Source organism: Aquarana catesbeiana, linkage group LG05 (assembly GCF_042186555.1).
Source record: "Aquarana catesbeiana isolate 2022-GZ linkage group LG05, ASM4218655v1, whole genome shotgun sequence".
In the NCBI taxonomy this organism is placed as follows: domain Eukaryota; kingdom Metazoa; phylum Chordata; class Amphibia; order Anura; family Ranidae; genus Aquarana; species Aquarana catesbeiana.
Window position 1 is genome coordinate 579,150,806 of NC_133328.1, and position 24,391 is coordinate 579,175,196.

The 24,391-nt window shown below is 44.1% G+C and overlaps 1 long non-coding RNA gene across 1 annotated transcript in view; it reads left to right on the forward strand.

The window, feature by feature from the left end:
• The window catches only part of LOC141146152 (uncharacterized), a 161,214-nt gene extending 147,463 nt beyond the window's left edge, over positions 1-13,751 (forward strand). Inside the window, exon 2 of the long non-coding RNA XR_012244732.1 lies at positions 12,910-13,751. This is a non-coding gene — a long non-coding RNA (uncharacterized lncRNA). The remainder of the gene's footprint in view (positions 1-12,909) is intronic.
• The last annotated feature ends 10,640 nt before the right edge of the window (positions 13,752-24,391 follow it).

Genomic DNA, 24,391 nt, shown 5'->3' on the forward strand with positions numbered 1-24,391 from the left:
AATGTTTCCTAAATAGATCGTTTGTTAATAAAGTTTTGTTAAATTTATGGCAACAAACAGGAAGTGATGTGAGTGAAGGGAAGTGGGTGTTTAATCACACCAGATGGTTTTCCCTGCACATGATTGGCCACCTAGCTTGGAGACACCCACTCTCTTGGATAAAAATTCCGCTATGCGAAAACTGGAAGTGACGTCCTTGATGACGCCCTGGAGGAGGGTCGAAACGGGTCGACGCATTTCCGGTTTACATACCAGTGACGCAACTTCCGGTATCCATGGAACGCACGCTGCAGATGCGATCCCGGAACACACTGATGCCTGTTTTTCAAGCCATCTCGTGAGTGGCGTTTTTGTTAATGCGCATTGCCGGAAGTACTTCACTATGTATCTTCTTCTCTCTTTTTCCAAATACTTATCATCCTCTATGGTCCACATGTAAATCGTCCTTGGAAGCCTCTCTGATCTTGGATCCATATACCACAACCCTACTAAGCATTTTTGACCCCTGGACTGCAAAGCTGAGGGTCCATAACCTCTGGTGAGTGGGGTCACAGGAGGGGAGTGTATTCTTTGTGTGTGTTTTTTGAGACTCCTTTTAACCTGGATACTTGAATTGCCGTTGGAAGCACTTTGCACTTTACTTTATTGTATTTTATTACTGCACTTTGCACTTTATTGTTTACATTTATGCTAATAATCCATTAACGCTGTTAAATATCTGTATATCCATTCTTTAAGGTTGTAGCACCTTTGCAACAGCTGCTGTGGTCTATATTTTTGTTTGCACCATTATTTCACTAATTTTATTAATTTTATTATTCCACCAGCGCGAGTTTTAGTCTATATTATACCTCTTCCTTGGCAGAGTAGATTCTGTTATCTTTTAAATTACAGAGATAAGGTCCTGAAAATTCAATTAGACTTTTCTGATTGGTAAGGTTTTTAAACTCTTGGTGTCCGCTATATAGCCGAATGACGGCCACAGCGCGGACCTGAATTTCCGGGAGGCCGTCATATAATCACCAAGTCACTGAGACTCGGCTGATCACAGTTCCGAGTAAGGGGCCGATCCCGACCCATACCACGTGATCAGCTGTCATCCAATGACAGCTGATCACATGATGTAAACAAAAGCTCGGTAATTGGGTTTTTTTTCTCCTCACTCTGACAGCGTGAGGAGAAAAAAAAGCCGATCACTGGCTTATGTGCAAGGGACATCGGTCCCGAAGAGGAAGGGGCAATTCTGCCTCATCTGTGCAACCAGTACCCCCTGCCAGTGCCCACAGTGCCCACCAGTGCCACCTATCAATGCCCATGAGTGCCACCTATCAATGCCCATAAGTGCCACCTATCAATGTCCACCAGTGGTGCCAATCAGTGTCACCTAGCAGTGCTGCCTATCAGTGTAACCAACGAGTGCCGATCAGTGCCCATTATTGCCACCCAAAAGTGCCCATCACTGCCACCCATCAGTGCCCATCACTGCCACCTATTGGTGCCCATCAGTGCTGCCTCATCAGCGTACATCAATGAAGGAGAAAAATTACCTGTTTGCAAAATTTTATAACAAAATATAAAAAAAAATAAAATTTTTTTTTAAAAATTCGGTGGTCTTTTAAAACTTTAACAAAAAATAAAAACTGCAGAGGTAATCAAATACCACCAAAAGAAAGCTCTATTTGTGGGGAAAAATGATAAAAATTTCATATGGGTACAGTGTAGAATGACCGCGCAATTATCATTCAAAATGCATCAGCGCTGAAAGCTGAAAATTGGTCTGGACAGGAGAGGGGTTTAAGTGCCCAGTAAGCAAGTGGTAAAAAATTAGATTAATAGTTTAGTGTTTTGTTTAGGGGGTGTACTAATGGGTGATTTTTTGCCTATCCCACAGTTCTTCTTTAAGTTTTTTTACACAATCAAAATGGCAAATTGTGTGGAATGCTTTCTAGCTTAGAATACCACAGCACATTGACTGGCCTTCACCCTCTACAAATTGCCATGTTGTAACAGTTTATCATTTAAACAGTGTTGACACTGAAGTCATAGTGTACACAATGGTAATACAGCTGATAATAGTGATTCTGTTTAACTTTCAAGTGAGCCTTTTGTGTTTTTCTGAATTCGTTATCCCTTTGGAAGAAGGTAGCAATGTACAATAGCTGTGGTGTGTTAAGAATTCTTTATTCTACTCCTACTCACCATAATTTCTTACTCAGAAACGTCTTCTAAGTAAGTGCAACCCCATCAAAATCAAAGCAATAAATTGGTTTCATCCACCTTTTGTCTTCAAAGCTACCTAATGATACATGAAAAATGCGTAAGTATATTTTTATAATTATTTGGAGCCAGCCATTATGAATCATTTAATGAGACTTTGGGGTTGACTTACTAAAGGCAAATAGACAGTGCACTTTGCAAGAGCAGTTGCACTCTGCAAGGGCATTTGCTCCAGAGCTTCATAAATGAGGTGAAGCTTCGCTTTGCAATGAACACAGGCAAGAAAAATGTCAAAAAACAGCATTTTTGCTTGAATGATAGAAGTCAGCAGAGCTTCTCCTCATTTACTATGCTCTGGAAAAAATGCTCTTGCAGAATGCAACTGCTCTTGCAAATTGCACGGTCTATTTGCCTTTGGCAAATCCACCCCCATTGTTTTTATGTCCCTTCTGGGCAAAGTAAAAAACAGTGTCTGTTGATAACCCCATAACCAGCAAGATATACACACTTAAGGTGGCCTAAAATGGATTGAAAATTTTGAATTTTCGAACCATCTATAGTCATTTCTGCTCTAGAGAATGCAATTTATAGTGGCAGGCTTTCTTCAAACGGGAATGTTGTAAAATCGGCTGCAGCAATGATCAGCGTGTTCTGACAGTGAAGGAGTCCCGCTGTCAGAATACAACAGCGCAGCAGAGAGGATTCCCCCATCCATGGAGGATGTTTTTCTTTTTTTTTTTCCTGATTAGTCCTCTTGTTGATCAAAAAAATACCAACCAATCTATGACCATCCTTATCTCCTCTGCTGCAGCAATCCACCCTGGGTAAGCTTCAATGTTTGATGGTGTTGGAGCTTACCTGGGTAGATGATGTCATGGCCCCATGAGCAACGAGCAAGGGGGTGGCAACAGAGCTCATTCCTTGCCAACAACTTGTGCAAAAATACTTAGTACATTAGATAACTTGATAAATGTCATTAAAAATTACTTTACAAAAAAGTTTTTTTTTTAATTTTTTTACTTTTGACACTCAATTGGACAAGGAGAAGAGGTTTTTGGTTAATAAAAGCTAGAACAAATACATTGCATTGTCTGCTCTAAATGATTCCTTTAAATGTTTAAAACTGAAAGTTTACTGTAAGTATTGGTACAAGTTGTTGGCAAGGAATGAGCTCTGTTGCCACCCCCTTGCTCGTTGTTCATGGGGGCATGACATCATCTACCCAGGTAAGCTCCAACATCATCAAACATTCAAATGCATGGAGTGGCTTCCTTCAGGGGCAGAAAAGACAAATCTCTTGTCCTGCCTGCTGGAACTTTAGTTGCATTCCTACTTTATGGACATTTTATGAAACAGTGCAGTTGTAGGAGTCATGTCACACTAGCAAAAACGATCACTAACAGTCAGGGCCGGACTTCCCATTGGGCTTGAGTGGGCTCAAGCCCATGGGCCCCGCCCAATAGGGGGCCCCGCGGGCCCTAGCCAAGTATACTCGGCTATTCTCGGCTAGTTCCGCTCACAGTCACGCCCAGTCCCGCCCTATGATGGACATAACACAGGGACTGGGTGTGACTGTGAGCGGAGCTAGCCGAGTACACTCGGCTATGTATGTATATGGGCGGCGCTCGGCTCCGCACACAGTTATGCCCAGTCCTGCCACTGGACCTGTGTTATGTCAATCATAGGGCAGGACTGCGAGAGGAGCCGAGAAAAGCCGACTGGAGCCGAGATACACAGGACGCGGCGCCATATTTAAACTGCAGTGACACTGACAAGTCACTGCAGTTTAACTGTAGCCTGGGCAAGGCTGCAAATGACACGGACAAGGCTGCAGATAGACACTGATAAGGCTGCAGATGGAGGCTGCAAGGCTGCAAATGACACTGACAAGGCTGCAAATGACACTGATAGGCTGCAAGGCTGCAAATGACACTGACAAGGCTGCAAATGACACTGATAAGGCTGCAACGCTGCAAATGACACTGATAAGGCTGCAAGGCTGCAAATGACACTGACAAGGCTGCAATGTCACTGGTCAAGGCTGCAAATGACACGGACAAGGCTGCAAATGACACTGGACAAGCATGCAGATGGACGCTGTGCAAGGCTGCATTAATGAGCATTTAAATGTAAGTTCTTTTTTTCTTAAATAGTTTTTTTCCTTAAAATTCCTTAAACTCTTATTTGCTGATTGGTTATCGGCAGTTACGTAGTGCCTCGTTTACTGCCGTTGAGAAAACCTGTCTGCATTAGACAGTGATGTAATGGCGGACAAACGGTATCAGAGTGGTGCGCTTAAAAGAAAACGAAAGGTTTAAAGTAATGTATAGAAGGTAGGGCCCGAAAGTGACTCAAGCCCAGGGGCCCCCATCACCCTTTTTAAATCCTGCCCTGCTAACAGTGCAGAGAGAACACTTACCTACTCCTACTCCACTGTTTTTTTTCTTGGCCAAGCCAACAAAGTGTTGCTTCATCACAGCTTCCTTGCTGGTGCAGTTCTGAAGAGTTTCAGCCAGTGAGGGAAAAGCATTGGTGGGTGCTCTTCATAATGATCTTGTTGCTGGCGAGTTGCAGTCAGCAACAGGATTGTTAATGTGACCTGGCCCTCAGAGGTTGGGATTTATACACTAGGGATTATTGAGTGAGCTCACTGTGAAGCAGGCTGAGACTAATGTATTCTAAAAAAGAAGTGTAAGGATTTTATATCAAGGCACAGGGAGGCATGGAGCTCCATGCACCTTTGTTGCCTTTGCCTAGCTCTAAGCACCAGCTGTGCAGTTCTCCCCTTGCCAGTATTAACTGTTCATGCTGTCTAGGTCTAGATGAATAATACAGTCTACTGTATGTGTTCCATCCTTTGCACGATTAAAAACGTTAAAATCTAAACTAGAACATATTATGTGAGGCAGTGTTGTATATACAGACCTCCAGCAATTATACCCAAAGCAGAGAAGGACATAATCTAGTCTTGTGATTGCTCTAAACAGTTCTTGTACTCATTCTCCTCAGTTCTGTTATATTTACTAAGACATCTCCCAAAGTGGACAAAGCAAGCAGCAATAAAAGAACCACATAAATACTGAAAATATTGCATTTTGGAGCTGTTCAACTTTTACCTGCTGCTGTATGCACAGACACAGACTGCCTTATGGTAAATATGGCCTGCCTCTGCTTCCAATTACATTTAAGCAAGGTCTTTAAAAATTGAACTTTTGTTGTTCAATTTGTTTAATTTAACTGCTATTTTGGTTGTTTTAAAGAGTCATGCCGCGTACACGCGACCGGACTTTCCGGCAGAAAAGGTCCGACGGAATAATTTCATCAGATATTCCAATTGTGTGTGGGCTTCAGCGGATTTTTTTTTCAAAAATTCTGACGGACCTAGAAATAGAACATGTTTTAAATTTTTCCGACGGAATCAATTCCTATCGGGAAAACCGTTCGTCTGTATGCTATTCCGACGGACCAAAAACTTTGCAAGGGCAGCTATTGGCTACTGGCTATTGAATTTCCTTTTCTAGTCCCATCGTACGTCATCGCGTTCTAAATGAACGGACTTTGGTGTGATCGTGTGTAGGCAAGTCCGTTTCAGCGGAACTCCGTTGGGACTCTGTTGGAAAGGCCATCAGAGTTTATTCTGACGGAAAGTCCAGTCGTGTGTACGCGGCATAAGTCTACCCAAAGGTATTTCATTTTTGGTATTTGCTGTAGAGGTAATGCCTGACTTTTTTTTTATATTTCTCGGGACTCTTAGTTTCTGGGTCTGCACACCAGCTGAGGCAGGTATGAGGGAGGTCAACTTTCCTGTCTGTGATCTCTCAATAGAGAGATTACAATTGTGTCTGTTCTCAAGAGAGGAGAACACCTATAGAGTCACAACAGTGGCAGGATTAAGGTCTGGCTTGCAAGGACTCAACAGATAATCTACGAAGAAAACTTGAGATCAGAAAGATACTATGTTGATTCAAACTTACAATTTGAAGGATTACAAAACATTTAGAGAGCACCAGGAACTGAGTTTCTCTTTGTATAAAGCAGTGTTTTTGAACCAGGGTACCATCTGGGTTCCACCGGAGTACTGCAAGCACGGAACCCACAAGTTGCCTTGATAGCACCATAACAACCAATGATGCTCCAGGGTAGGACACACAGTTTCATTCCTATGGCAAGGAATGAAACTGTGCGTCATAACCCTGGAGCATCATTGGTGTCGGCCAGCTGGGCTGCACCATGATTCCATATATAAAACAGTGTTTCACGACCAGGGTGCCATCTGGGTTCCACCGGAGTGATCTAGGTTGCCCTGAATCAGCATCATGAGTTGCCATGGTGCAGGCAGGCCAGCTTCCAGTTCCATAATAACCAATGATTCTCCAGGGTCAGGACATAGGGCGTTGTTCAATTTCATAGTGATGGTGGTCAGCTCACCTGCACCATGGTAATAATGCATGATTCTGATCCAGGGAAGGTGACTTGCAGGCCTGTCCCCAGCATTCAGTAGAAGACAGAAGTCTGCATCCTCCAGACCTCTCCCACCTCCCTCCTTCTGTTTTGCTGCTCGAGCCAAAAGGTATGTCTGATGTGAAGAGAGGGCTGTGTGATTGGGGGCCCTGTGATGGGGGATGGGGGGTTGGGTTGGGGGGCTCTGTGGTGATGGAAGGGCTTTAGAGTGATGAGGGGCTTATGTACAGGGGGCCTCTGATGCTTGGGATGACTCTGTTGTGTGGAGGAGACTCTGACTTTAAGGGGAGATTCTGATGTGAGTGGGAAACTCTGATGTGATTGGGAAGCTCTGACGCGATGGGGGACCTCTGATGTGATGGGGGGCCTCTGATGTAAGGTGAGGGCTCTGATGTGTTGGAGGGACCTCTGATTGTGATTGGGAACCTCCGACATGATGAGGGACCTCTGATGTGAAGGGGCGCTTCTGATGTGAAATTAATTTTGTCAAGGCGGTTGTGTGGAGTTGTCCCAGTCTCAAGTTTCCCATTTATAAGAAACATTTACATTTTTTACATTTTAGACTGGGGCGCCTCAAGATTTTGCATAGTTTCAAAGTGTGCTGAGACTGAAAAAAGGTTAAGAAACACTGGAATCAAGTATACACTAGTGGTGCAGTGGCAATCTCTGATGAGCTTCAGGAGCAACAGGAGATGCTTAATGTAATGAAGGATGTATTCAATCTCAGGGAGTCTTGTGATAAAGGTATTGGAATCAGTTATATTGATATTATGTGTGTGTGGGAGTCATAGCTTTTTAATATTACTATACTGTAGATCATACTGTAACACCTACTGGATTAACATTCACATAAGGTTGTTATGTCAGCAGGAATGAGTCAGACTTAGTTAGAGCTCCATAATACAATGCACTTATCAGGTAATACATGCATTTTTTTGTATCCATGGAAAAGGAGACCTGTCTTTTCCTACGTAATATGCAGCATCGCATATACCATATTTTTTATCATTTAAGGACACACATGCTGAAAAAAATACAGGGACTGCAATCTTGTATTTCTTTATTGACGGGTTTCTTTTAAAGTGAATTTTAATTCTTAAGAAGAAATAGGAAAGCCCCCTCTACTTGCCTCCTGATGCAGAATGAATGATTAGCTTTGTGCAGAATATAGAGCAGTTCTGTGTCTACTGCAGTCATTGGAGCGCAACTTCCATTAAGCAGGGCACAGTACTAAGTAAAGTAAAACCCATTTTCCATACAATAACTGTATACATGAATCTATATTTAACTCCAAAGAAGGATAGAGGAACCACTCACTATATAAAAGTCTCAAAACAGTTTTATTACCGTATTCGGCGTATAACACACATTTTTTCCCCTGAAAATAGGGGGAAAATCGTGGGTGTGTGTTATACACCAACAGCGCACCTTGGAGGGGGAAGAGTGCCGCCGGAATTCACTGAGCCATCATCTCCTCTCCACTCGGCTCTCCACTCAGCTCTCACACACAGTCCCGCCTCCGCCACCGGCATTGGACCAGTGTTCTGTCTATCACAGGAGCTGGTCCAATGCCGATGGCGGAGGTGGGACTGTGTATGTGACTGCCGTCTGAGAGCCGAGTAAGCAGGAGATGACGGCTCAGTGATTTCCTGCGAGAGATGAGAGATGGTGAGCAGCATTGATGGGGGAGATGGGCGTAGATCAGGCTGCAGATGGGCACAGATCAGGCTGTAGATGGGCACAGATCAGGCTGCACTGAAGCTGCAGATGGGCACAGATTAGGTTGCACTGAGGCTGCAGATGGGCACTAATCAGGCTGCATTGATGCTCACTGACCATTATTTTGCTTCAAAGTGATTTATTTAAAAAAAAAAAGTAATTTTTCCTGAAACTTCCCTCTTAAGTTGGGGTGTGTGTTATACGCCTGTGCGTGATATACGCCGATAAATACGATACTTCTTCCAACATAGATGAATCCATCAGGTATGCAAACATTGGTTTCCCTTTCCTTCTTTGGAATTGGAAATAGATGTTTTTAGCCGTTGACTATAGGAACAGACTCTCAGTATTGGTGGTAGTTTGGGGATCCTGTGCCTAAGTGGCACATCTATCTTATATCTACATATCTCATGGTATCTTGCTGCCTGTAAGCTTTGATTCTTGTACTGACTCCGCCTGCTGGAACTCCTCCCCTCAGCACCTCTGTAGTTCAGAAGGCAGGCTCTGTGAAATGTGTGACACAGCCGTGCTTACACACAGGGCATAGTGACTACATGTCACAGAATTCAAGTAAATTTGTGGGATTTTTTAAAACATACGTTTTCAGACTTAAAGGAGAAGTACAGCCAAAGCTTGTTTTAGTTATACTCCTCCTATGAAACACTGGCGTGCAGTTTGTTCTGCACTCCTGTGACCTGTTTTTAGCAGAGAGCGGGCTGAAGTCTGCTGTTTGCTGACATCACAGAGCCGGTCCAGGATCGGGCAAGATCGCTGACAATGGAGTTGGGATCCACCCACATGCCGGGACCGGCACCAGCGAGCCACTGAGAGCCTGAGCTGGCCGCTTCCGCCCCCTCCACAGCCCAGCGCTCCAGTGAACGCAGTGGGGGGCAGAGCAGATAGCCAGTGACTGACAGTCCTGAGAACCAAGCGATCGTTCGGTTCTCAGTGTTAGAACCGGCGGGGGGACAGATGCAGCATCGGACCGATGCTGCATCCAGCTAGGTAAGTATAATTCTAAAAAAAAAAATCCCATACATTTCTTTTAAAGATTATTGAGATTCATAGGAGTAGGCTAGAAATCAGGGACGTACAGTGAGATCAGTGGCTGGTGAGGCACTGGCTAGTATCAGAGCCAGATACACACAGGTTACATACGCCACGATCATTAGAGCAAGAACAATAATTCTAGCACGTGACCTCCTCTGTAACTCTAAACATGTAACCTGTAAATAATTTTAAAGCGTCTCCTATGGAGATTTTTAAGTACTGAAGTTTGGCACCATTCCACAAGTGTGCGCAATTTTAAAGCATGACATGTTAGGTATCTATTTACTCGGCGTAACATCATCTTTCATAGTATACAAAAAAATCGGGCTAACTTTATTGTTTCTTTTTATTCAAGAAACTGTTTCTTTCCAAAAAAAATGCGTTTGAAAAATTGCTGCACAAATACCATGTAACATAAAAAGTTGCAATGGCCACCAGTTTATTCTTTAGGGTGTCTGCTTAAACAATATATATAATGTTTGGGGGTTCTGAGTAATTTTTTAGCAAAAAAAAAAATTATGATGATTTCAATCTGGTCCCGCACTCTGGGGTGGATAGACTGGGCGGAGGGAACCGCGCATTCATTTAAGGCTCACCAGTTCCTTAATGTCTTGCAGGACAATTTTATGGGTCAGATGGTAGACGCACCAACTAGAAATAAAACATTACTGGATCTATTGATTACCAACAATACAGACCTGATCACAGATGTGGAAATACGGGGAAATTTAGGTAACAGCGACCACAGGTCAATTAGTTTCAGTATAAATCACACAAATAGGAAACATGAAGGGAACACAAAGACACTGAATTTCAAAAGAGCCAACTTCCCTAAATTACAAACCTTGCTAAAAGGCATAAATTGGGATAAAATATTAGGAACAAAGAATACGGAGGAGAGATGGGTTTGCTTTAAGAGCATATTAAATAAGGGCATTAGCCAATGTATCCCATTGGGTAATAAATTTAAAAGAGCGAACAAAAATCCTGGATGGCTTAACTCCAATGTAAAAATGCATATAAAAGCAAAGGAGAAGGCCTTCAAAAAATACAAGGTTGAGGGATCATCCTCAGCATTCAGACTTTATAAAGAATGCAATAAGAAATGTAAGGGTGCAATTAGGACGGCTAAGATAGAACATGAAAGACACATAGCGGAGGAGAGCAAAAAAAATCCCAAGAAATTCTTTAAGTATGTAAACAGTAAAAAAGGGAGGACAGACCATATTGGCCCCATAAAGAATGAGGAAGGACATCTGGTTACAAAGGATGGGGAGATGGCAAAGGTATTGAATTTATTCTTCTCCTCAGTATTCACGAGTGAATCGGGGGGCTTCAGTAACCAAAACTGCAGTGTTTATCCTCATGACACAACACAGGAAGCACCTACATGGTTAACAGAGGACGGAATTAAAATTAGACTTGAGAAACTTAAAATTAATAAATCACCGGGACTAGATGGCTTGCATCCGAGGTTACTTAGGGAACTCAGTCAAGTGATTGCCAGACCGTTGTTCCTAATTTTTACAGACAGTCTATTGACTGGAATGGTACCAGCTGATTGGAGAAAAGCCAATATAGCACCAATATTTAAAAAGGGCCCAAAAAACATCCCTGGGAATTACAGACCAGTTAGCCTAACATCAATAGTATGTAAACTCTTGGAGGGGATGATAAGGGACTATATACAAGATTTTAGTCATAAGAGTGATATCATAAGCAGTAATCAGCATGGATTCATGAAGAATCGTTCTTGCCAAACCAATCTATTAACCTTCTATGAGGAGGTGAGTTGCCATCTAGATAAAGGAAGGCCCGTAGACGTGGTGTATCTGGATTTTGCAAAAGCATTTGACACAGTTCCCCATAAACGTTTACTGTACAAAATAAGGTCCGTTGGCATGGACCATAGGGTGAGTACATGGATTGAAAACTGGCTACAAGGGCGTGTTCAGAGGGTGGTGATAAATGGGGAGTGCTCAGAATGGTCAGGGGTGGGTAGTGGGGTTCCCCAGGGTTCTGTGCTGGGACCAATCCTATTTAATTTGTTTATAAACGATCTGGAGGATGGGATAAACAGTTCAATCTCTGTATTTGCAGACGATACTAAGCTAAGCAAGGCAATAACTTCTCCGCAGGATGTGGAAACCTTGCAAAAAGACCTGAACAAATTAATGGGGTGGGCGACTACATGGCAAATGAGGTTCAATGTAGAAAAATGTAAAATAATGCATTTGGGTGGCAAAAATATGAATGCAATCTATACACTGGGGGGGAGAACCTCTGGGGGAATCTAGGATGGAAAAGGACCTGGGGGTCCTAGTAGATGATAGGCTCAGCAATGGCATGCAATGCCAAGCTGCTGCTAATAAAGCAAACAGAATATTGGCATGCATTAAAAGGGGGATCAACTCCAGAGATAAAACGATAATTCTCTCGCTCTACAAGACTCTGGTCCGGCCGCACCTGGAGTATGCTGTCCAGTTCTGGGGACCAGTCCTCAGGAGGGATGTATTGGAAATGGAGCGAGTACAAAAAAGGGCAACAAAGCTAATAAAGGGTCTGGAGGATCTTAGTTATGAGCAAAGGTTGCGAGCACTGAACTTATTCTCTCTGGAGAAGAGACGCTTGAGAGGGGATATGATTTCAATTTACAAATACTGTACTGGTGACCCCACATTAGGGATAAAACTTTTTCGCAGAAGAGAGTTTAACAAGACTTGTGGCCACTCATTACAATTAGAAGAAAAGGGGTTTAACCTTAAACTACGTAGAGGGTTCTTTACTGTAAGAGCGGCAAGGATGTGGAATTCCCTTCCACGGGCGGTGGTCTCAGCGGGGAGCATTGATAGCTTCAAGAAACTATTAGATAATCACCTGAATGACCGCAACATACAGGGATATGTAATGAAATACTGACACATAATCACACACATAGGTTGGACTTGATGGACTTGTGTCTTTTTTCAACCTCACCTACTATGTAACTATGTAACTATGACTTTCGCCCGGAGCAGGCTCGACTTTTGAGCTGCTCTCTTGGGCGGAGGCCTCCAACCTGACTGACATGTGGAGGTGGCATCATCCTTCTCGGCGGGCCTACACGTGTCACTCAGCCGTACATAAAACCTTCTTGAGCATAGATCTTGCATATGCTGGGGGGTCTGTCCTGGCCCCCCATCATAATGCATCTGTCCTGGCCTCCCATCATAATGCATCTGTGACTAATTGTGTATATGGATCGCTTGTATTGTAAAGATTTGAATAAACATTTTTCTTGAGAAAAAAAAAAGAATGGGCCACCAGAGGGGGGTGAGGAATCAGATAAGTTGACCTTACACTTTTGTCTTTAAATACTCATTTAAGTTTAATACTTATGTTAGCCAAGCATGTTTGTGGCAAATCTGCTTGCAATGTTATGTGCAGAAGTAGTAATTTCTTTTTCCTTTTTTTAATCCACAGTTTCCTTCCAACCCACAGCAATGGCAGGACGTTGCAGCCCAGTTCCATCATCAGTGGGATTTTCCCAACTGTGGTGGTGCTATTAATGGAAAACATGTCTGGATTGTTCCACCACCCAACTCTGGCTCATATTATTTCAATTATAAGGGCTTTTACAGCATAGTCCTGTTAGCTGTAGTGTCTGCCACATGAGTTCTTGTTTCTTGATGTTGGGAAGAATGGTGCAACTCTGATGGAGGAGTCATTATGCAGACAGAGTTCTACAAGCAGCTCCAGAATGGCACCTTAAACTTGCCACCTGCTGAGGAGAATGTTGAGGGCCTCAATTTTGTTTTTGTTGCAGATGAGGCCTTTGCTCTGGGGGGAACATCTTATGAAGCCGTTTCCTATGAGGAACCCCACCACAGAGCAGAGAATATTTAATTACAGGCTCTCTCGAGCCAGAAGGGTGCTTGAAAACACCTTTGGCATCCTCTCCAGTCGGTTCAGGCTGTTTTTAAGACCAATTAAACTGGAACTATACAAAATCAACCATGTGGTATTGTGCTGCTGTATACTCCATATTTTTTTACGGAGGAATGCTAGCAGCTACCTTGACTCAGTGCCAACTGATGCAGACCCTGCAGTGGCAGGCCCAGCTGAAGAGGCTGCAGCTCGGCCATCTGTGGGCGTGATGACGGCTCTAGAAACTGGCCGTGCTGGATTGCCCTCCCAAAATGCCAGAGATATACGTCAAAAATACCTTGATTATTTTGTGGGTAGAGGGGCGGTGTTTTGGCAGCAAATTGGAGCTGATCCTGAATAATATTATTGTTTGATCATAAACTCATATTTCATTTGAACTACTGTTGTCTGTGTTTCTTATCTGTATAATATGTTCTCAAATGGCCTTTATTTTGGCCACTTGCTACAATAGTGCAAATGTACCTTATTTGCTACATGAGGTGATAATCTCTTCATCATCTAACTATTATGGTGTGCTGTGGGTCTGCTACACACACACACAATGTTTTTGTTCTTAATGGATCTATTGCATGAATTTAAAAAACATTATGGCTTTTTAACAACTTAAACTTAACACATACACTTATATTGAGCATTGAAATAATAAGCCACACATTGTTTAGTAAAACAGATTTTACACAAAGCACATTCACATGTGCGTTTTAAGGTTTTAACGCAAACCAACATCTTGGTGTATAGCATGTATGTTTTCCATTATTTTGCCTTTTTTGTGGCTAAACAATCATGTTCAAAAACATAGGTATAATTTATAATGACTGCGCTGTCCTATAACTAAAGTGATATCAGATATGTGCTTGAATACAAAAATAATAATAAATGTAAAGAGCTGCGACTTTGCTGCAAGATACACGCATACACAAACAATTTTCCAATAATAAGCCACGCTGTAAACTGAACTAATGATACATAAAATATTGTGACTATGTGCAAACTTATGCATAAAAATATGGTTAATCAAATAATGAAGGATTAAGAGTCCATTCAAATTGATAATCAATATCCTCAGTGCAATTATCACACACAACACCCAAGAGTAGTGATAAAGGAAAGCTCATATGGATCTCTTAATTCTTTGGTTGCTCTCAGTGGGGATCCCAGCGCCTTTTCAGGGGTTGGTGGCTCAATCAGGAGGTTAGTGGCAGATATTTCCCATGCCTCTTTCTAAATACCTTTGAATGTCTACTTTTAGAAAGAGGCATGGGAAATATCTGCCACTAACCTCCTGAGTGAGCCCCCTGAAAAGGCGCTGGGATCCTGACTGAGAGCAACCAAAGGCCCGGGTTGGGTATTAAGCCCTAGGTCCATATGATCTCCTATAATTAAGAGATCCTTACGCGCTGGTAAGCAGCAGTCTGTGTGGAGGTGGAAGACAGATTATTTCCTTTATCACTACTCTTGGGTGTTGTGTGTGATAATTGCACCGAGGATATTGATTATCAATTTGAATGGACTCTTAATCCTTAATTATTTGATTAACCATATTTTCATGTTCAAAAACATAGGATACACATCCCCAACTCAGGAACCTACAAAGTTGGATTTTGGTAAAGTGAAGGCCAAATGAGACATTAGTATCCCAAGACTGTGTGGACGTTGCCTTCCTCAGATGGGGTGATCTCACCCCTCTCAAAGCCAAAATTTGAAGCCATGTACACGTAGAGGCCGAACTATTAAATGTTCCTTATGATCCCCTGCCAAAAATGTGTGTAGTTCCAAACATGTTATTTTAGAAACCCCCAAAACACACAGTGTGTCAACATGTGCTATCTCCCATCACGAGGTATCAATGGACACGTTTTGGGGGTGCAACCCCTTCCTCATAACTAATCCGTTGATACCCCATGATGGGAGCTAGCACATGTTGACACATGGTGTGTTTTGGGGCTTTGCTATTCTTAAAAACACAGAAAGATTACAATTCACATTACTTAGGGCAGTGTTTCCCAACTCTCCTTTTCAAGATGTAAACCCAGGTCAGGTTTTCTATATTTGTTGAATTTGGCACAGGTGATGTTGTCATTTTCAATGTTAGTAATTCACACAGTCGTTTTTAGACTGAGGAAAATACAGAAAACAGGACCTGGTGGTGCACCTAGAGGAGTGGAGTGGAGAAACACTGAGTTCTGACACTAAACTTTCTCATTTAAAAGTCTGAAAAACATGGTAAATATTAAAAGTGCAAACAGGATCCAACAAGTTGAACAAGAAACTTCCGACCAGGCAAGAGGAAATTAGAATTTGGCAAGCATGTCATCAAAATCATTTGTTCCAGATCCTTCAAACAATGCAACATATCTGCACTCATTTGGCCAATTGTGCATCTTGGAAGATCATGACCCAGTAAGAAGACAAAAAAGTATTAAGGGAACGATGGTCAAGTCTCTGATGCCCTACATAGTGAGTAATGGTCAAGTTACTAGTCAGATTCTGGGAATACTTACCTATCCAGTCTATTGTTGCTTGCAACCTGCTTGCCCTTCAGACATCTACACTACTAGGAATGTACACACTGCAACTACTCAGTAATCTTGGTCCTGGTGCCTGGGTCTCCAAAACTCGGGTACCTAGCAAAACTGACAGCTCCTTCCACCTCTTCCTTCTCCGTGCTAATGTTAAGGCACTACATACTTTGCTTATCTGTGGAGTGGGTGTTTTGTTTGTTCAGCTAAACACTCGACATGTATACACATTTGAAGCCAGATTCCAAAAATACTTACTTGCGCAAACAAGAGGCTACCGAATACTTTCTTCCTCTTCGGGGTTGCTTTGGCCCTCAGTGTGACTTGCGTCAGGGGATTTAACATCCACAACGGACAGGTCTGTGCTGGGTCCAGGAGTCAGATCCCATGTCTCCAAACCAACATCCTGGGTGAGCTGACCACACTCACTTTCCTCTAAAAAGAAACAATACACCATTCCTTAAGCCACCCCTAGTCCCATCTGTTTCTAGCATCCATTTTGCTACATTAGTTGACCAACCTTGCACTTGGTCTGATGACAATGTTTGTGTCAGGTCACCTGAGGCTAGGTGACAGATGCACACCGTTGGGATCAGGGGCGCAAGGTAGTGGACCCTATGGCTAACTGCTGCGGATGGGAGTCAGGGTGGTAATGAAAGCAGGGCCGCTGGAACACCAAAACGGATCCCACCGGGGTTAGTGTGTAAGATTCCTTAGGGCGCAGAGTCTAAGAGCCAGCAGGTGTTCACCAGAGCCTCTAGTGGTGAGGATGGACTGGGCTGCAACTGGCTCCAGGTCGCGACCCCCAGGGTCCCCTAGCTCACGCCCACAGTAGGCAACAGGAGAATAGGGATAGTAAGGGAATAAGCCAAGGTCGGGGCCACAAGCAGACAAGGACAATCAGAGACATGCCAGAGGTTTAGGGTCACAGGCAAAGAGGAATAGTCGGGGACACTCCAAAAGGTCAGGGTCACGAGCAGACAGGAATAGTTGAGGACACGCCAAGGTCGGTAACAGAAAACAAACATAGAGCACACGGCAAGCAGGAAACAGGAAGCCAAACACACATAGGTTGATCAGCAGGGCTGGCCTGCAGTGCACAGGTTAATATAGAGTTCTCTGATAGGAGCTAGGGTGGAGCAATGCTAGAGAAGAGATTATAAAAGCAGTCAGGTGAGAGAGATGAACAAAAATAAAAAATGCATGGAAAAGAGAAGGTGAGGTCATTTTACAGAGGGTAAACACTGGACAAGTGCCAACATTGAAAAAGTCCTGCAGTTGCCCCCCACCCCTCTTGTCTCCTATGGGATAGGGGATATATGATGATCATTCTAGCAGGCATGACTCTGTGTGACTGTGATCCCCATGTCTACACTGGCAAGGCTGCATTAATGGGCACTGATGAGCCAGGCAGCAACCAGAAACTGTTCTTTACCCCTTAAGTTCTGCCCTAAGCCCATGGCCTTTGGCCCACCTAGAATCATCCCCTCGGTAGCTAAATGAGTGTGTTTGAAGTTGTCACTTATGTTTTTAGTGGGAAGATGGCCTTGTTGCCTCCCTTTTGGAGCCCAAGCCAGGGTAGCCTCCCTTTGTCCCTTCTGGTGCCTTGGCTGTTGCCTCAATTTTTGGTGCCTCCCTGTTGAAAGAAGAGAAAAAAAAATTAGATGCAAAAATAAAGAAATGTAAAAAAACAGAACCAAATAAGAATGTTCATATCTGTTTTCTATTTTATGTCATCCTTAAAATAACAATTCAGACAAAGATTATAGAAAACATTATATATAATTCTCTCAAGCTACTTGGAGAAAGCACATATACAGACAGCTAATTTACACATATACATATTGGTTAGATACAAATACTGCTTACTTTTTTTTACTTTTTTTGCTCACGGTGTTTGAGATCAGACCATCGTTTTCTGATTCGGTCCTTTGTTCATTGCACCGAAAATTCGCCCTGCAAAACAGCGATGACCTTATCCAAAATGCTGTCCTTTCAGCTGTTGGGCCTTTTGTAATTGCGCAGCTTGCAGTCATAGTCATGCTTCTCTAGGATGCGCACCATCTCCACCATCTCACCCTTGCTCATGAGGGTTGCTTTGTGCCTCCTCTGAGCTCCACCACCACGGGGATGCCTGTAATCCGTCGATTCTGCCATGTTGTCCCTCCCGAATGTTTCGTTGTGTGTGTCACATGCAGGAGAGAGATGGTCACGCCCCAGCATCATGATGCACTGAAAGCGGAGTTTGATGCATGCACAGTGTATATAAAGCCAGAAAGCACGGTCGACGGAACGGCCGTAGGAATGATCTTGGAGGGAAGGATGTTCGCTCGCAAACACAAGAAAGGAGCCATAAAACGAAGGGACAATTTGAATTTGAGGCATAGGTGGTTAGTGGCCTATACTGCTTAGATTGAGGCATATATTGGGACCAGCTTATGAGTTAGAGCCCTTTCACACCGGGCCGCCCATATCGTTGGCGGTAAAACGCCGCTATTTTTAGCGGCGTTTTACCGTCGGATTAGCGGCGCATTTCGGCCACTAGCGGGGCGCTTTTACCCCCCGCTAGCGGTCGAGAAAGGGTTAAAACCGCCCGCAATGCGCCGCAATAGCGGCGTTTTTCCGGCGGTATCCCAGCGCTGCCCCATTGATATCAACGGGGAGCAGCGGTGCAGAAGCGGTAAACACACCGCTCCTTCACCGCTCGAAAGAAGCTGCTGGCAGGACTTTTTTTCCCGTCCTGCCAGCGCAGCGCTCCGGTGTGAAAGTCCTTGGGCTTTCACACTGGAGACAATGCTGCAGCTGTTTGAGGGTGGATTGCAGTCGCTATTTTTAACGCTATAACGCCTGCAAAACGCCCTCGGTGTGAAAGGGGTCTTAAGCTAAACATTATGGTTTGTCTTGTGTTCTCTCTTGAAGGCATCACATCATTTATCATGGTGGATAAATTTACAGCACCTGATTTTTTTACCACAATTCATCGACCTGTACCGGGAGCTGCCCTGTCTCTGGAAGGTCAAGAGTTGAGATTACTCCAATAAAATCTTGAGGAAGGCAGCGTTGGAGAAACTGCTCCAGTTGGTGAAGCTTTTGTACCCCAGGGCAGACATCAGCTATGCCAAGAACCCAATTTCCAACCTGAGGAGTACTTTTAAAAGGGAGTGCAACAAGGTCATGGACTCTGGAGCAACAGCAGATGACCAATATGTCCCCAGAAGTATCACTGTTCCGGGCTCCAATCCCTTTGATCGTCGCGACGCACGGGGGCGGAGCCCGGCGGCAAATTTAAAAAAGTACAAAAAACATAATACACAAAATACATTGTAATCTATAGATTACATTACTGTATCAAATCATTTCACCTCAGTTTTGTCCCTAGTGCTTTGTCCAGTGCCCTGCATGCACTTTTACCATTCTTTCTGCCTGGAAACTTTAGAACATCAATGAAATCCAAAAAGCATCCCTCTACCTCAAAAGCGTTTTTTGACCAGCTAAAAAACAGCGATAGTGAATTAGAATCACTTGCAGCATTGAGTGATAGTGATTCATGGGAAAATTCGTCATCAGACACTGAAAGTGACGACAGCGACGATTCTGTGACTGAACTCAGTGATGTGCGAACTTGGTGCTCTATTGACTGTGGTACGGATCATTCAGCACTGAGCTCAGTCGCAGAATCATCGCTGTTGTCACCTTAAGTGTCTGATGACGAAATTCCCCACGAATCACTATCGCTCAATTCTGCAAATGATTCTACTTTACTATTGTGGTTTTCTAGCTGGTCTAAAACCACTTTTGACGTAGAGGGGCACTTTCCATTGTCCTGATTGTGATGTCGGACTTTCTGCAGTCCCATGTTTCAAAATTTTTCATACCCGGGATGTTTACTAAACCAATATGCAGTGTCTAGACCACCCTTGTTTGGACAAATTTCAGTGTTTTTGATCTGATTACATTATTGAATAAAATGTATTGTTATCATATTATTATTTTTTATAATTATTTTTAGTTATTTATTATATTATAATTTATGATTTCACGTTTCAAACTTTATCATACCCAGGATGTCTACTAGACTCTTGTTTGGACAGATTTAAGTGAGTTAATCCTAAGAATTACAGGTCTACAATATAAAACAACAAATTTCCATGCAAAACAATGTACCGCTTTGATATTAAAAAATCAGACATAATCAGACCGCCAGTGAGGTTAAAGCTGGCTATACACAGATCTATTTTCTGAACAGAAAAAAATCTAACAGGTTCCTCCATCTACACCACATAGGGTGGATGGACCAATCTCCTGCTGCTGCTATTGTATTTTGACAGTTGGCGCCAGAACTGTTAAAATACCTGAACAGTGCCTGCATGTAGGACCTGTTTAGCTGAAAATTATTCAACCAGCAGCTTTGATTTTTCAGTCAAGGGGATGTCGGGTGGACGGTGTATGGCCAGTTATAATTTGCTAAGAAAACGACACTTTTGGGAATGTCGATCGCCTGTGTTCACTGCTGCGCTCAGTGGTTCCTCCAGCTGTGCCCTGTATTGCCCCAACCTGACACCTTTTGGTTCTTGTAATTGACCTCCCAAACTCCAAGCACTGCATTGTGGGAGATCGGGGAGAGAAGCATGTGCTACCTAATACTCAGAGATACTATTTTTTCCTTGAGGCTTCCGGGGACCAACATGAAACAAGTGATAAGAACAAGGCTCCTTATCTCGGTCAATATCCAGAGAACATATTATGTTGCTTTAAATAGGCTAAACACAGATTTAGTTTAACTTAAATAAACAGAATTTTCCCACCCACCTTCTGAGTAAAAAAATGTATTTTCCAGCGGTTACCTCTTTTAAGTAGAAAACCTTATTTACATTGCCCAGCCATGGTGTAGTTTTTATCTCGTCTGACTTTCTGAACTCCTGTAAATGCATCAGGCAGAGGCCAGGTTATGTTGTAAAGAATTTTGTCAACTGTCTGACCCATGCACAATGCTCTATGCTGAAGATAGAAACTGTTATTATTTACGATGGCCTTCTTTGCATGCACAAAGGTTTAAAGGGTAAGTTCACCTTTTAGAAAAAAATAATAAATGAACCCATATTTGCAGGAAAAAATGTGAATTCATTTTTTTTTATAATAGCCTGCAAAGCATTGCATCCACAATCAGTGGATCACAGGTGCAATGTCAGGCTCCTGCAGACTCTTCTTCCAGATCTATGACCAAACTGAAGTATGGGCTTTCAGTTGGAGAGCTGGAGGAAATGTTAATGGACTACGTGTATGGTGATTACTGCCCTCATGTTCCAATGAGAACTACAAATCCATCAGCATTGGTGGCAGACTTGACTTGAAATTTATGCACTATCCCCGCAGGGGTTGCAAGTGGCAGGGTTACCCACTGCTGCACAGCCAGGCACATATAACTTTTTCCGCTTCCATCCAGACACTTTTGTGTTGTTATTAGGGGGGTAATAACTTGGATGGGGATAGGAATTATTGGATACCCAACTTGAAAGTGACAAAATCAGGGACAACTTCCTCCTTATATACACTCTGATTGATTCCTCTGTTTAGCTCCAATTGATTCCTCTGTACAGGCTAACAGTCTTTGCTAGATTAGCAACAGCCCCTTACATGCTTGGAACGACCAGTCCCTCTAGAATGTAGCACAATGTGCTATGAACCACATCCTGGAGTACCTCCAACTCCCTGGTAGACACTGGTCCCAGCTCTACTACTGCAGGGAAATGCTAGCTCACCTGGCTGCCTCTTCACCAGCCTACCTGGCTGCTTCTATTCACCATTCTACCCGACTGACACTCTGGAGGTTTCCCAGGGCAAGACTATAGAAGAACTAAGCACACCGCTGTCTTCAAGAGAGACCTGCTACATGTGGCAGTCTCTCCCCTTGTAAATCTCTGCACTGTGCTGTAGTACTCACACTGTCCTTTCCTTGCTCCTGCTGCCTCTCAGGAAAGCCTCCTTCCACCTTCTCCTATGGTAGGATCCTAGGGTTGCCACCTGTCCAGGATTCACCCGGACAGTTCGGGTTTGGAACCATGTGTCCGGGTTTCAAAGTGCTTGAACCCGGACACATTATTCAGACTGGTCTATGGCTTCCCAGCAGGGTTTCTGGCTGCAGTTGTCTGCTATATACACTCTTTTACACTGCCCAAACCTAACACTAACAATCAAATTTGCCTTGTTTTTTACCTGCTATTATTTACTGTATTTATTGGCGTATAACACTCACTTTTTCACCATGAAAGTTGGGTGCAAATAGCGTGTGCGTGTTATACGCCAATACTTCAATTTTAGCTGCCTTGGAGTGGACAGGGAGGGGTCGGGACAAGTGCCATCAGATTACATACAGTGAGAATCTCCTGTTTACTTGGCGGCCTCTGTAATAGGAAGTCCTGTCTCCTGGGCTGCCATTGGACCACTGTTCTGCCTATCATAGGAGATTCTCACTGTATGTAATATGTCGGCACTCGTCCCGCCCCCCTCCCTGTCTCCTCTAGGCTGCAGATGGACATTGTTCAGGCTGCACTGATGGCAATGGTGAGGCTGCTGCATTGATGGCAATGGTGAGGCTGCATTGATGTGGACTGATAAGGCTGCATTGATGCCACTTGTGACCTGCAGACGGGCATTGATCAGGCTGCATTGATGGCAATGGTGAGGCTGCATTGATGTGGACTGATAAGGCTGCATTGATGGCACTTGTGACCTGCAGACGGGCATTGATCAGGCTGCATTGATGGCAATGGTGAGGCTGCAGATGGGCACTGACCCTTATTTTGCTTCAAAGTCCCTTATTTAACCACTTACCAACCGGCCCATAGCCGAATGACGGCTGCAGGGCGGTTGGATAACTCTGGGAGGACGTACTATGACGTCCTCCCAGAATTCCCCTCTCGCGCGCCCCCTGGGGCACGCACCCGAAGACATCCGTGACCGCCGGGTCCAGAGGACCCGGCGCATCACGGATCCCGGTAAATGGCCGCTGATCGCGGCCGTTTACCATGTGATCGCGCCGTCAAATGACGGCGCGATCACATGTAAACAGACCGGCGTCATCTGATGACGCCGGTTCCTCTCCTCCCCTCCTGTGTACCGATCGGTACACTGTGGAGGAGAGGGAGATGGATGGATGTCTGCAGCGCTGTGGGCTGGATGTGTAGTGCCCACAGCGCTGCACAGAGACATCCATCCATCCATCCATCCATGCTCAGCCATCCCTACTACTATGCAATGCTGTGCAATACTCTGCAATACCCCCACAATACTCTGCAATGCCCCCACAATACTCTGCAATGCTGTGCAATACTCTGCAATACCCCCACAATACTCTGCAATACCCCCACAATACTCTGCAATGCTGTGCAATACTCTGCAATGCCCCCACAATACTCTGCAATGCTGTGCAATACTCTGCAATGCCCCCACAATACTCTGCAATGCTGTGCAATACTCTGCAATGCCCCCACAATACTCTGCAATGCTGTGCAATACTCTGCAATGCCCCCACAATACTCTGCAATGCTGTGCAATACTCTGCAATACCCCCACAATACTCTGCAATGCCCCCACAATACTCTGCAATGCCCCCACAATACTCTGCAATGCCCCCACAATACTCTGCAATGCTGTGCAATACTCTGCAATGCCCCCACAATACTCTGCAATGCCCCCACAATACTCTGAAATGCCCCCACAATACTCTGCAATGCCCCCGCCATACTCTGCAATGCCCCCGCCATACTCTGCCATGCCCCCGCCATACTCTGCCATGCCCCCGCCATACTCTGCCATACCCCGCCATACTCTGCCATACCCCGCCATACTCTGCCATACCCCGCCATACTCCGCAATACCCCGCCATACTCCGCCATACCCCGCCATACCCCGCAATACCCCGCCCCCGCCATACTCCGCAATACCCCGCCATACTCCGCAATACCCCGCCATACCCTGCCATGCTGAGCCATGCTCGGCTGTACTCGGCCTCTGTATGTGGCCAGGCTGTGGAAGTCTCACACATGTGATATCGCCGTACTCAGGAGGAGCAGGAGAATCTATTTTGGGGTGTCATTTTTGGTATGTACATGTTATGTGGTAGAAATATTGTATAAATGGACAACTTTGTGTTAAAAAAAAAAAAAGCGTTTTAACCACTTCCCGCCCGCCGGCCATCATACAACATCCTTGACTTTGTGCGGGGATATCTGAATGATGGTTGCAGCTACAGGCATCATTCAGATATCAGCTTTTTCAGCCAGCGATTCCCTACACCATGAGAACGATCATAGCAGCTGTTCCACTGCTTGATCGTTTTTTTTGGAAAAAAGCATCAAACTAAAATAAATAAAGTAAAATGAACAATAAAAAAAAAAAAAAAATTTTAAAGCGCCCCTGTCCCTGTGTGCTCACATGCAGAAGCGAACGCATACGTAAGTCCCGCCCACATATGAAAACGGTGTCCAAACCACACATGT